The sequence below is a fragment of the Gopherus evgoodei genome, chromosome 1, assembly GCF_007399415.2.
Source record: "Gopherus evgoodei ecotype Sinaloan lineage chromosome 1, rGopEvg1_v1.p, whole genome shotgun sequence".
Classification (NCBI taxonomy): Eukaryota; Metazoa; Chordata; order Testudines; family Testudinidae; genus Gopherus; species Gopherus evgoodei.
The window spans coordinates 243,004,135-243,019,191 of record NC_044322.1 but is presented as its reverse complement, the minus strand read 5'-3'; positions in this window follow the sequence as shown (position 1 = coordinate 243,019,191).

Below are 15,057 nucleotides of genomic sequence, written 5' to 3'. Positions count from 1 at the left end.
CTGCACCCCTGATCCCTCCCCGGCATCTCTAAGAGCACCTTCCTCAGTCTCAGGCCTCACATCTTCACCTCTCAGAGTAGAATCTCACAATTCTCCCATTCTTAGACCAAGTCCTAGGCTACAATACACTTTGTATTAACCATGCTTACCCAACGGTTCCAATTGGGTTTGGTACCTGTGAGTCTTTTCTGTGGGACTCTGGGACCAGCCTTCCTAAACCAAAACACTGTGTAATCTTAACAGCAGGAACAAAGCATAACATAGGAAAAATTGATTTTTAAAACAACAAACTGTCTACACGCATGTCTGTGTTATGTAGAGGCCTATCTTACCCCAGAACCTAACCTCTAGGAGTCTACGTTTCCCTTAACTCTTTCTCACTCTGTTCTTGAGGGCCGATCTTTACAGCCAACCAAAGCTCTTTGACCCATATCCTCAAAATATTCAGTTCCTAAATACCTTTGAGAATCTGGGCCTTTGTTCTCAGTTTCCTGCACCTTCTTTCCTCTTCTGCCCAAAACTAGTCCGGTGAGCTTAGCAAGGTGTCAGAGATGGAGGAGAGCTTCAAAGCTAATGGCATCTGCATTGTTCTTCAAGTGTTGGTAGATGGATGCCCATCTGAAGTGTTGCTTTTGCCTCTCAACATGCAAATGCCTCTTCTTGAATTAGCCTCGTGGTTTTCATACAGTAACCCACTTATAACAATCAAACATACAGAATGTATAGGGTACACAAATTATTACAGAGCAGCTCTATGCCCTTCACAATAAAGTCCTAATCGAATTCCGGTTTGGGTAATTATATTCTGCTTACCCACATTTCTCTTTAGTTTCAATTGCATGCATTTTTCTATTCCACTTCTGGACAATGTTGTATGCTGTTACTCAGTGCTGTTGTTAATGTATTCCAACTCAGAGATGGCTGCATTTCATTGGTGTGAAAATTTATTCCAATGTGTGTGTGCGTATACACACACACACACACACACACCCCTACTGTATCCATTTCCCTCCTACATGGTCAGTATTAGCACCACTCCCAGATGTCAATAAAGGCATTTAGATGTATATACACTATAGTTACTGTGCAATCCTGTGGGATGAAGCATGAATGCATAAACCTGCGTTTAAACCATGTGGTCCAAAAGATCTCTAGCCATTATTTAAATACAATACTGTGCCTACATCTGACTCACTTCAAAATACAAAATTTATTTAAAATACATAATAATATTTTTATTTTCCTATCCAGGGAATCTTGACATCAGGAATGTTTCCCATTAGACACATGCCAATCTGGGCTGATGATTCTGCTTCTATCATCTATAAATCAAAGGAAGAATATGAAGGGCTGTGATGCCAGTGACACCTCATCACTCCCCTGACCATCACATTTTCACCTGCTCATTGTGTGAACACCTGTGGCTTGCTGGCAACGCACCAGAGATGGCAGTGTGTGAGATATCCAGGCTCAGTGCTAATCTTATTCAGCACAATATATGTGTTCCTCCAAGAGAAGTTTTTCTCATGATCCCCAGACTGCTTCTTTGGACCTGATCCTGCACTCCTTACCCACAAGTCCCATTCTTTTGCTGAAGGATTGGAACTGGTATGTCCTTGTAACAATGTCAGATTCATCTATAAGACATACTGTAGTCTGCCTACTTTTAAATGTGAGTAAAATATAAATCCTAGTAGTATATTAAACATTTTAAAAAATCTCCACTGTGTATTCCTTTTGGACTACACTGGTTTTTTAAAAACTTTTCATAACTCTCTCTTGTCTCTTTATAGGTCCACCTCACACACCCCCCACCCCGTTTCCCCTTATCCCTTCCCCCCCTTGCCCTGCCTCTCCCCCATGAGCACTCACCATTGTACAGAAAACAGGATGGTGGACAAATGGTGCCAGTACATGTGGAAGGGGAAGACGACTTGCACTAGGATCCAGGAGGCAGCGTTGCAGAGGTAGTGAGCATCTGGCAGGAGAAGCAGATCTGTACCACCCCCCTCTGCTCCCAGCCTGGGCCTCTGTCTGGGAGGGCAATGCCCCTCTGCCCCTCTCCCAAACTATGCCGATGGTTCCTGTGTCTATGCAAAAACTTTGGCATCTTTGGTGCGCAACACAGAAAACAACTACTGTCAAATGTATTGGTGTTTTCTATGTTAGAAACATCTGTTCACTAGGAATTGAACCAAGGACACAACATATTTCTCATATGTTTTACATACACAAAGAGCAAATGTATACTTTTAGGCTGACCTTTATTTGAGCATAAGAGAACAACAAAACAGAAAAAGAACAAAAATAAAGTCTCCATGAGAGAGCACAATATAGGTGTGTCCCATCTTTTACAGATTTCAGAAAACTGTCATAGTAAAATGGATATTTTCTCCTGCGGACGTAAGCAAATACTTAGCCGTACAGTCCAAAGAAAGGCATCACAGAGGCAACTGTCAGGGATAGGAGAGACAGAAGTGCTGAAGGACTAAATGTAGCTGTTTATACTACCCTTTCCTTCTGAAGCATCAACTTGCTCTTTCAGCTGCAGTTTATGGACCTTCAGCATCTTTTAACCCACTGTCTGTGGTAAATGTTAAACCGGGAACAGTGCAAATTGCAAAGGTGTTTTTTTACAATAGATGGGGTATAGAGATTGGCTGGTGGATACATGCTGATACTGAAATGGCAGCCCAGCTTCTGAGGGACAGGAGAAAGGACCAGTGGTGTAGATGACCTAAGAAAATTTGAAAATAAAGCCAGAAAGAAGATGATAGAAACAATATCGAAAAAGAGAAAAGTGGTTATTAACCTCTTCTTCGCTATTTCTCTTATCCTTCTATTAGTAACTTTTTTTCTGCTGGAAAGTTACATTGTCTAAGGACCCACCCAAAATATTTTAATGACATTTTAAAATCAGTGATCAATATTCCAGCAGCAATAATAGATTTTTCCCCTCTATATCCTAAAGCACTTAAGACAAGACTTTCATAAACGGGGGTCTGAAGTTAAGCTCCGAAATCCACATAAGTCTAAATGCCCTGGAAGCTCCTATTTGATGCACAGTACTTTTGAAAATCAGGCAACATTTTTGGTACCTAATTATGAATTGAAGAGCTTAATTTTGGGACCTTGGTTTTTTAAAAATCTTGGCCTTAAAGTGCAGAGACTAAAAGCTAAATTTTGCTTTCAATTACTCCATTAATTTGGGGGAGATGCAACTGAGCTGTGCGTGTATATGTCAGTCTTAACAAATATGAACTGAAGGCATTTCATACTCTCTCCAGTTAGCAGTTGTAACAGAGCTTAGTCACTACAGGTCCCTGTAGAAAACCTGAAAGGAATAGCTTTGCATTCAGCTACAGAAAAAAACCCTGTGCACTTTGATAGCCTTTGCTTTTATACCTACTCAGTGTTAGCACCCATTTAGATGCAGATTTTCAAAATGCAATGAATTATTTTAACAGTGCTACAAAACCACTTTGTTTCCCTATATAATAATGCATTCTACTTTTATCCCATAAAACCCAATGAGAGCTATTTCTACTTTGAGTGCATGTGAGGGGAAAAATCTGTAGTGAACATGTACTAGTTGAGTTCTAGAAAGAAAGATAATTTCTTTTGCTAATAATAGTTTCTTTTCTCTTGGCTGCAGACTCGCATAACTAGCACCATGCCAAACATTCGAAGATTGATTATGGCCTGTCGTACTTGATTATTTTGTCAGCATGCTGACCCAGGGTGCCCTTTTCTTGTGTTGTTCCTTCTGTTTCCATTTTCATGTCATTCCAGCTTTTCATCTTGTCAATCAGCTTTTGACTTCCTGATTAAAGTGTCTGTCACAGGAGCAGCCTAGTCTCCAGTCAGTTGTTTAATTTGTTCCTCATGGCATCCAATTGAGTTATTCATCTGTCCCAGCTGTTCCCAAGTGCTTCCAGCATCACTTTTTCATGTGTTTGGGTTTAACCTCTATATCTGTGTACAACAGTGTGAATTGTTCTATTCATTCTGTTGACTGTGGATTGCTTTGCCTTTGTTTAATGCCTTGACACTGCTAGGCTGGCTGCTACCGTGCACTGTGGTTTAACCAACTAGGCAGAAGCAATATTTCAGCCTGGTGTTATGGTAACAAGTACAACTAACAGACTAGTTTTCAAGCAGTATAACAGGTCTGTTTAACAATTAAGAACATGTAATGGAAATTCAGCTCTTTGAGATTTGAATCCATCCAAAAAATAAACTTTGATCAGGGCCGGCCTCGTTTTTTTGCTGCCCTAAGCGGCAAATTTAAAAAAAAAGAAAGAAAAAGCCGCGATACAACGGAACTTTGGTGGCAGCTCTACTGCACCACTTCAATTCTTCAGTGGCACTTTGGTGGCCGGTCCTTCCCTCCGAGAGGGAATGAGGGACCCGCAGCCAAATTGCCGCCAAAGACCCAGACATGCCACCCCTTTCCATTGGCTGCCCCAAACACCTGCTTCCTGCACTGATGCCTGGAGCTGGCCCTGTTGATGATGCATGGCAGAGGGAGAGAATACCAGTGTTGCCAGCAGTTGTGGAACTTGGCCTTCACTCAAAATCAGTTGCTTTATATCATGGGAGATAGATATTCTCTCTGGGCCAAATCCAGCTTTAGTGTAACCTAGCCTAACTCCATTGTCTTAAGTAGGAGTTTACATGCTTACTGAAGGGCTAAATTTGGTGCTCTGTCTAAAGTGGTGCAGATAGCCAATCAGACCAATGGAATTTAAGTCAACTCAGAGACGTGGCAGTTTGAAACTTGTAATATCTTGTTGTGTTACTTTATTCAGTGCTATAGTATAGAGATAATTGGGGTGGGGGAGATCAGTATTAAATCCTAATGACAACGTTTGTTCCCTCTGTGCGATCTGTGCCTCAGTTTCCCCCACCAGAAATAGTGACACCCACATCACAGCAGTGCATGAGTTTATCAAGAGATTTGAAATAGAAAGCATGACATAAGTGCTTAGCATGATCATTCATAATTATTGGAAGCCAATACAATGCAACAGAACCTTGAAAGAATTAATGGAAATAATTTCAAGACGGAAGGTAACTTTACGATAATCAACACTTATAGTTATGCGAGCTAAAATAAAGGTAATTAAATCTCATGTTTCAGGGCACAAAGTAATTGCCATACGGGTCAGGAAGGATTTTATTTTTAATCCCACACACAGCACTGCATCGTTGAAACAGTGCATTACATTTTTTTCACCTGCAGCATTAAGTGTTGATATTTGCTGAAGGCAGATTATCTAGTAATCTGATATAGCAAATCCTATGTTTTGGTGTAAAGGAATATTACATTTATATATGCTGCATAACCTATTTGGCAAATTAAAAGAATTCAGTCCAAAACTGGGTAGATTTTCTGCAAATTGTAGCATTTTCCTTCTTATTCCTGTAATACCTATTTCTCCACAGACACATCAAAACTTGAAGTGGTCATTCCAAAGCACAGAGTTTTTAGTGGAGTTTTATATACACCAGAAAAATTGTATTAAAATAATATTTACTCAGTCAAGTCCCTGTTGGATATGTATCTACATCATAAAACTGCCAACTCAACTGGCCCTTATTGGCACCCATATTGGAATTCTCAGCTGAGAGGCCAAGAATTCAATGGACATGGAGACTGAACTTCCCTTTCATCGCTAGAGGTGGTCCTTCCAACTCAAAAGTGAGGTATATTGTTGGAGTGCTGTCGTACCTGTTCCATGGATAAACAAATGACTTCAGTTTCCACCACCTTCATGCCAAAGTCTTTCAGGACCATTAAATTCTTTAATAAAGAATCTCAACTTTTTATTTGGTTTGTGAGCAAGGATGTGCCTGTACTCCTCTGTTTCCCCCTGCTTGCTCACTGGATTTATACGCACAGTCACGAGACTGTTTTGAACATACTCCGGTTTTAACCGCTGCTATATATATTTCATCCAGTTGTGGATGTGTTTGGGAAGGGTTGTTACTGAAAAGTACTGCTGTGAAAACCATGCTGTTTTGGAGTGAGTGTGTACATGCCATACGTTTTAGGATGAATTTTTTTTTAAATATGGTGCAGTAGGAGTGTTCATAAAAATGTTGACTTGGCAGGAAACTTCACACGAGTATATGAGTATCTACAGGGGTCAGTGTAGGAAAACAGGCTAGTGTACTGGTACAATTACCACCCACAAAATAAGTTCTGCCACTCCAACTAGATTGTGCAGATAATCAAAACATGATCATGTGTGTCACTTGGCTCAACTGAGCTCCTTGAGCTTGGCTTTCTAAGCTTGGTTTCCCCATGGGCTCTTGTTTTAGCATCATTTATGTTTACTGAGTTCACGTTTTTGAGGTTTTCTTTGCAAACGGAATCAGCTAGAGATGTACTTTAAAAAAATGTGAGGTTTTGGAGAACCTCATGGATAGCAGAACTAGGCTCTACAGAGGAAAAGGATTGAGGGTAAGACATAGCTTGAAAGAGGTGATCAGTAGATGGGCGTGTATCAGACGTTTCTGAACCATGAGAAATGAATCTAGTGGCGAAACATGCACTTACTAGCGCTGTACAAATAATTTGCACAGAACTCAGCAGAAATCATGGTGGAACGTGACTTCTGTGACATTTGTGAAAATCAGCTCATGTTTATGAACCGAGCTGATGGGTTTGAGCACAGAGTATGGCATATTTAGCTGTGTCAGGCTGTGATGGCTTTTGGTTTGTATGCTGCCACTTTACATTTCTTGCACTTGATCTGTGCACAGATAAGAAGTCATTTTATTCTTAAAGCTCAGGGCGGACTGTGAAAAGACACAAATATGTAGAGTGGTTCCCACTGAGGTTTTACTTTTGCTTTTTTTTATTTTGTTGTTTTCAATCTACAATAAAGGTCATTCCAGCTGATGGTTCACATTCTGCTCTTTATTCAAACAACAGTATAGTTCCTCCTTCTAACTCTGCTACACCTCGTCCCTTTTACCTTTTGACATATTCAGGGAAAGTCTGAAATATCAAGATGTTTACTGAACATGGGGAATAAGCTACCTTCCCCAGGGTGAGGTAACTGAGCTTAGGTTGGCTCATGAGACACTAGTCCTATACAAGAGGAGATGAGCTTCAGGGCATATATAAATATGTATTGTATACACACAGTTACCATCCCAGCTAGAAGAAATACATATGTTTAACAAGCACATTTAGAATGCAACTTGGTTAGCTTCTGCTGCACTAATAACTTCTGCAATTAAGCAATGTTGGTAGCCAGAATAAAACTTGCATTCCTCTCAATGCCTGAAGAGTAGATGTGGGCAGATATTTAACCCCTTGAATGCCCTTAGGCAATCAGCATGTCTTAGATCAGAAGGGCTGTAACTGTAAACCCCTTGGAGGTAGCTTTGCTTCTTCTGTTACATCAGGAGGTGATAAAATAAAACAGTATGGCTGAATATTAAAAAGTCTGGAAAACTTGATGACTATACTGATAATAACCACCTTATGTTTAAATAACTTCTTTCATACAATCTCTAACTTTACCTATCACTAAACTACAGCCATCTCTGGGGTGAAATGTGGCAGCTGTTTAACCGCACATAGAAACACTAAGCAAGAAATTAAAACAGGATGTACAGAAGAATACCATATCCCACTGAAACTGCCGGGGCACTTTACGTAGCAAGAAAGTAATGACCTGAGTTGGAATTTAGTCACTGTGCTTTATACCTGATTTTAATTTATTTTACCCTAAAATAAGGATAATTATTATTTATTATTTGTATTATAATAGTGGCAAGAGGCCACAATAGCACAATGGGAAGAAACATACTGACAGACACAATAACTCTCTCTGCCCTGAAAGCTTCCACTCTGTGGCCATGATCCTGCCATCTGTTTAACCTTAGGCCAAATTCTGGAGTCCTTACTGAGGTGACTCTTCCCTTACTCACAACAGCAGTTTTATCTTGAGTAAGGGAGGGCAGGACAGTAATACAGACAGAACACAAATTTCATTGGTGGACTTGGATATGCCTAGCTTTGTTTGGGTGCAGAAGATGGAGGACAGGCACAAAGATTCAGGCACAAAACTATCATGCATAGTGGAACTAGGATCTACAGAGGAAAAGGGTTGAGGGTAAGACCGAGCCCTGACACCCTCGGCACTAGCCACAGGACTGGGCCAGTGGAGGAAGAACACACTCTGCACCCTCAAAAATGGTGTATGAGAGGCTTCTCAAGGTGATACTCCCCCAGAGCCCATGGAAATGGTGTCCCTCCTATAGGCACATGCCTCTGGGAGCTGTCACAATGCACAGCTTTGTGGTGCCCCAGGCTCCTGCAAATGCAGGCACTGGCTTAAGGCCACAATCTTGCCCTCACACTTTATGCATTCACTTCATATTGCAAAATACTGGTACTCTTCTATGCCCACAATGATTTTTCATACAAATGTTTGATCACCAAAACCTCTTGTATCCCATGGCTATGAGAGGCAATGCTGGACTGGATGATGTTTTAATGCACTCAATTCTATTTAAAATTCTACAGGAGAAGTTTTTCTCCCTGTGAATAGAGCCTTTAATGAATGCTCAAGTTTAAATGAATGGTGTATTTCTTGGCTGGGTGTCAAAAGCTTAACAGAACTTGCACTATAGTCTTCTCACAGGAAAAAAACAAATAGTTTCACACTGAGGTATTTGGAAACAGGTGTGCTGAACAATTACAGAACATTATGGCTTTTGGTGGCACCCTTCCAAGAAACTGAGATCTAAAAATGTATAGTAACACTGTCACATTTATAAAATATCTGCTCCTGAATCTCACTAGTAAGGGAGAAGCTGACTGGAGCATGGAGAGAAGATGTGATTACTATTATGTCAGGGTGTGAGGCAGCTAAAATTGCTGCCAATAGCCATGGAGAGAAAACAATAGAAAAACTTCAGTGAGAACTTACTTTGGAAGGACAGGAAGACATCATCTGCTTAGCAGTTCACTATCACTGCCCTGCCTCAAGTGAGCCCTTCACACACACACACACACCCTCACCAGTCCATACTTAACTTCAGCAAAGTGCTTGACAATGATCTCTCCTTCTTTAGCATCAAGATCTCTGTCACAGCTCCACAGAACTGAGCAAGAGCCTTCTTTCCTGCAGCTCTTTTCTATAGCTCTGTCTTACCAGCCCTCCATCTCATTTCAAAGAGCAGCTGAAGATTTATCTTTTCTCCTTTGACTATGCACACGAACCTTAACTTGACAGACGCCTCTGTTATGCAATACTTATTAATCCAACATTTTACTTCCCCCCATTTCTAACAAAGCAGCCAGACTCAGTTCTAATAACTTCCAAAAATGACTTAAAATGCACAAAAAGACCCCCAGCCATAGTGTCCACCAGCCTGGCACATTCCCCCCAGCTTTTGCAAAAGTTGTTTGTATCCCCTGAAATGTTTGGATAGACAATGTTTACCAGTACCTCTTAATTTCTCTGATACCATGCCTCTTTGAAACCAATATTCTTGGTGATACTCGTTCAAACCACAGGTCCATGGAGTCTGATATATTGCAGTAGTCAATTACCAATACCTCAATGCAAGGTGGCCCCGCCTCCTCACTCTCCATAATCCACCAGGCTAATTATGTAAAGCTGTACATGGGAAATTCCTTCCTGAACCTTTCCTGCAATCAGGTATTTTAGCATATATGGGTACACATTTTATTACTGATCATTGAATTATTCATCTCTCAGTATTTGATTCTATGACATCATGTGGCAGTGGATTCCTGAGACAATCCTTTAGTGTTGAAGGATGAAAATACCTTATCCCATTTTTTAAATTTTAGGAGCAGGGAGAGATCTCAAGACTCTTCTATGTATTCTACAGTGTAACACATTTATATATCTCTGTAGAGCCTGTGCATCTTATTCCGGGTCAATTCTGCTCAACATTCTGGTCCAACAACATCCCTCCTCAAGATTCCTATTTCAGCTGCACCCTTGTTTCTGTAACTGTGAGATCAATGCTAAACAAACCAGGAATTAAATACCAGATGTAATCAATATCAGTCACAACACTTCACACTTCTGTAGCGCCTTGGCTAGTGACATTCACCCAAGGAGTTCAAAAGGCTCTCTAAAGGAGGTGAATACCATTCACTTTTACAATAGGAGGCCAAACTGTGCACTCATTTACAGCAGAGTAAATCAGGAGTAACTCCACTGACAACAATGTGGCTACACTGGTGTAAGTGGCAGAAGAATCAGGTGAAAGGAATCTGAGCCAGAGAGAGATTAATTGGCTAGAACAACAGTCACACAGCAAATCAGTGGCAGGCTAAAGGAATGGAATGCAGGTATCCTGACTTTCAGTCCTCCCGTCTTTAGCTATTAGGCAATACTGCCACTGTGTTCATAATAAGTACTGTGGATGAATAAATGGTGTGAATGCTAACAAAGTACAAGCTAGCCTGAGGTTGCTCTTTGGGGTCCAGCCAGTCCTTCCTCATCTCCTGCAAGCCTTAAACAAGCCAAAACTGGATCATCAGCCCCATGAAATGCCTAAGTAGCATAATAATAATTAACACCAAGTCAGTCTCCTGTTCTCTCTATGACCCAATATAGACTCATCAGAGGTCTGATGATCAGACATAAATTTGTTGGGATTTACTAAGCTGTCCAGTGGGCATGAAACTCACTAATGATTACTTTGCATTTTGAGTTCTAACAAGAGCTGGCCAGAAAAAAGGACATAATTTTTGTGAGAAATTTATCAAAAGCCATATTTTTTCTCCACTGAAAAAAAATAAAAAATTCTTCAGTCAGCTCTAGTTCCATCTACAGACAAAACATTTTCACTAAGCAGAACAGCTAGAGACATTTTTCTTTAAAACTTCGCTCTACATCAGGCATCCAGCTCCTTCCCCTGATTTCATCAGTACCAAAGGCCTAGTCCGTTATTGCTACTGGAAAATCTTAATTTTTAAAATTAGTGTTTAACCAACTAAACTTTGATCAGGTGCATGAGATTTCAATTAGCAGAGTCATGTAAATCTAAGTTTTAACTCTCTCTCCCTCTTTGTTTTGCAATGTAAACCCCCCCCCCAAAAATAAAACAAAAAGCACAGAACTGTTAGACTTCTTTAAAACTTTGGCGAACACTTTTTCTAGGAGGCAGAGTGGCCTAGTGGATAGCACACTAGACTAGGACTCAAGACCTGTGTTCTATTCTTTGCTTGCCACTGTTTCGGTTTCCTCAGCTGTAGAGTGATGATGATACTTTATTTGCTTTGTAAAGTGCTTTGAGATCTCCTGATAATAGCATTATATAAATACTGGGTATTAATATTGAGGTGTAATAATTCAGAAAACTCTAGCCCAATGGAATTCAAATTTGGTTGGAAAAGTCTTCCTCCTCCCCAGACCTACTCTACCAACTTTGACACCAATAGTCCTTTGCTTGCGGATATTAGAGGGTGGACAAAAGGCTCGCATACAGTGGAAGTTGCGACCTTAACTATGAATGGATATTGCCACTCTATCTTACCTTACCCATACATACACACATAAATATACACTCTTTCTCTCACACACATACTGCACAAGTACTTTAGGATTCTGTCTGCAGAAAGAGGCTATATAAATGCAAGTCATTATCTTTGTATACAAAATTCATTACAATCAGAAATTTCCACACTCACATTTTCAGAGGGTTACCAGATACTCTTTTAATTTGACTCTTCCTGCCTTGTCAAAATAAAAGCTCTTTCCCTAACTCTTATTAGGACCCTACACTTAATTGTATTCATTATGATCAAGTCTAGAAACTGGCTGATATATTTAAATGAGCTGAAATAAAAAGGTTTGAGACAACTGAAGTCTCGTCGATAAACTGAAGGAAAAAATCTCCAAAAGAAAAAGAAAGCAATAGTGACCAAAGCAGTAAAGAAGAAAGATGTTAAAACTAAAAGTTGCCAATTGGATTTTTCTCTTAATTAGTCTGCTTTTCAAAGAATTAGTGCATAAAAGACTTAAAGAAGATAAAGTGAAATTTAAATATAACAATTTCTCTATAAATAAGTTTTAAATTAGTCTTTCATTTGGACCAGGGTAATTTTGTTATATATGTTTGAATATTGTCTTGTTCTTGTCTTGCCTCCCCTTATATCTTCTCCATCAGGAGATTTGACTTGAATATTGGAGGAGTCTTTGAATATTGTTCAATGTTTTTAAGTAGAGTTCTGGTACAGTGATGAACTGCCCTATTTGTTTTATGAAATTCACCAATTCCCCCTCCTGAAGATGCGTGTTCCCTCGAGGAACGAACATTTTAAAACAAAGAAAGAAAAGAAAAGATGATCTTTTGGTTAATACTCTGGACTGGGATTCAGGAGATCTGGGTTCAGTTCCCAGATCTGTCACAGACTGCCTAAGAAATCTCAGGTCTCCATCAGGCATCCAGTTTGGCCCAGATATTCAAAGGTATTTAGGCACCTAACTCCCATTGATTTCAATGGGCATAAGGTGCCTACATAGCTTGGAGGATCTGGGCCTTAGTCTCTCAATCCTTTCTTCTACCATGTCTGTCTGTCTTGCTGGTTAGATTATGAACTCATAAGGGCAGGGACCTTCTGTTACCGTGTGCTTCAAGAGTGACTAGAACAATGGGGCCCTGATTATCATTTTTTATTTCTTATTTCAGTAAGTAGTTCCCTCTCCCAGTACTCCTTGCTCCAGCATACAGTTCCACACACAGCCCAGTATTTTGAGGGCACAATGGAGAGCCAGTCCTTCCCCCTCCTCTCCAGTCCTTCTTGCACCTTGGCGTGCTGGTCTCGGGCCTTGCCAAGATACAGCTGTCTAGGTGTGCTTCACAAATTCTCAACTGTTTCCCACCGATCACTTTCTCTCCCTCAGAGACTGTCTTCTTTTGTGCCCTTGGAACTTTTCCTCTAGTGAATCCTAGAATGAATTAAGGCTGGTCTTGGGGACATCCCTAACCAGCTCTAATTCATTTATCTATTGGCAAAAAACAAGCAACATTCCATTTCTTAATTTATTAGAAGGTTTTATAATGTCACTGTCTATTACGCAGACCATGCTGTATTCATGCCTGTGAAAATGATTTGATGCAACTTAAAACTGTGATGCCACGGAAACAGGTAACGTCAAAAAGAATTACCACTTTCGCACAAGACAAGTTTAGTAAGGAATGTAAATGATTCTCTGGTGGATGGATCAATAGACTGGATGTCATGATGACCCTAGCTGGGTTTTTATTCTGACTGAGGCACCGTATTCTGTGTGACCATACATATTGTGCCGACAAAGCTGTAAAATTATTCAGTAGACAAAAAGTAACAACAACAACAACAACAAAAAAAGCCACCACACAGCTCAGTTTTTCTGAGTGAACTAACCATCGATGTACATACACTATGCTGATATGGAGAAAGTAGAGAAGAAGCAAAGAAAGAACAAAATGAGATCAGTGAGACTATTGCTAAGCCAAAAAATACACCAAGTCATACTAAAAGAAGCAATTCCTGCCAGAAGAAAGGAAAGTCAAGATGCCCCAATGATGGTAGCAGAAGGGAGTATTCAAAAAGAAAAAGGAAAAGGAAGTGATCTAATGCTCTTTTCTTCCCAAAGTGCTTTAAAAGCTATACAGATATTACCTCACCCTCTGATAGGGTGCAATGTTGCAGTTATTTAAGAGTGCATAGCAACACTATAGAACAAATTTTAGTAGCGTAAGTGAAGAATGGCTTAGCCAATATAAACTGTACGGGCAATATAGGGAGGCTGACTTGGTTCTTTACAACAGACTTAACACCTCCTGTTCTTCCAAAAAGTATCATGTGTCACCAACCGTGGTATATATCTCATCAGAAAAACAATACCTGCAGCTGTACAGTTCCTCTGACCCTTTGCTGGGACATTATTTCACAGTGACTAATGGTATCTCTACACAGGGATAAAAAACCTGTGGCTGGTCCAGCTCAGCTGATTTGGGCTCTTGGAACTCAGGCTCTGGGGCTAAAAAATTGCTGTGTAGATGTTCCATCTTGGGCTGGAACCTAAGCTCTGGGACTGTCAGGCTCCAGCCTAAACCCAAACATCTACCCAGCGATTTTTCAGCCCCGGAGCCTGAGTTCCAAGAGCCCGAGTCAGCTGACCTGGGCAAGCTGCAGGTTTTTTATCCCTGTGTAGACATATCCTAAGAGAGGAGACTGATACTTGTTGAGTTATCAGACCATTTTCTGCTATTCTCTCTGTTTCTTATCTATATTAACCACATCAGGCCTGGTTTAGCTTGTCAGACAGAATAAGATGGCAGCCCAACATGGCATTGTTTGCAATGTTCCTCTGGAAGAGAATGGGATGGCACTGCAATAGTGGCAAGGAGGAGCAGACAAGTGGCTATCGTGGGGGTGAAAACATAAAATGCAAGAGAAAACAATGAACAGCGGAAAAGTCAAAGTTAGGCCTGAAGCAGGAGAGAGGCTACAAAGGTTCCTTCAAAGTGCTTCCTGAACAAAAAAGAAAAAAATAGAAGCATCCAAAATAAATATTAATGAATCAGAAACAATATTGAAAAACAGCCCATTACCATTACCCAGATCAAAAGAACATACAAGATTAACACCTCAGATATCTCTAGGACAGGATCAGAGTGAGCTTAGCAACAGGCTTGTTCCCCCGCTCTCCCTTTGCTTTTGTGACTAGCACCGGGAAAAGAGAGAAGCTAAAGGAAATTAACTCTGAGAAAACTATAATTGTGGTTTTAAAAAAATCCAGCAATTGTACCAAAGGGTTAAGGGAAGATAGCAAAGAACAAGAAAAAAAATCACATGTTGTGCAAAGAGAGGACTATATTTACTGCCCTGCTTTCCTTTAGGGGCATATTGAAGTGGTCGAGGAAAGGTGGGACATTATTTGCATATTCTTATTGAATTGCCAGAAGGCTTCCTGATGATTGTCCATCTTGCTCCTGCTGTACAACCCTCTTTTCCTGGAAGCCTCTGAGGCTTTGTGTCCTTAAGAAAAAGAAAAAGAA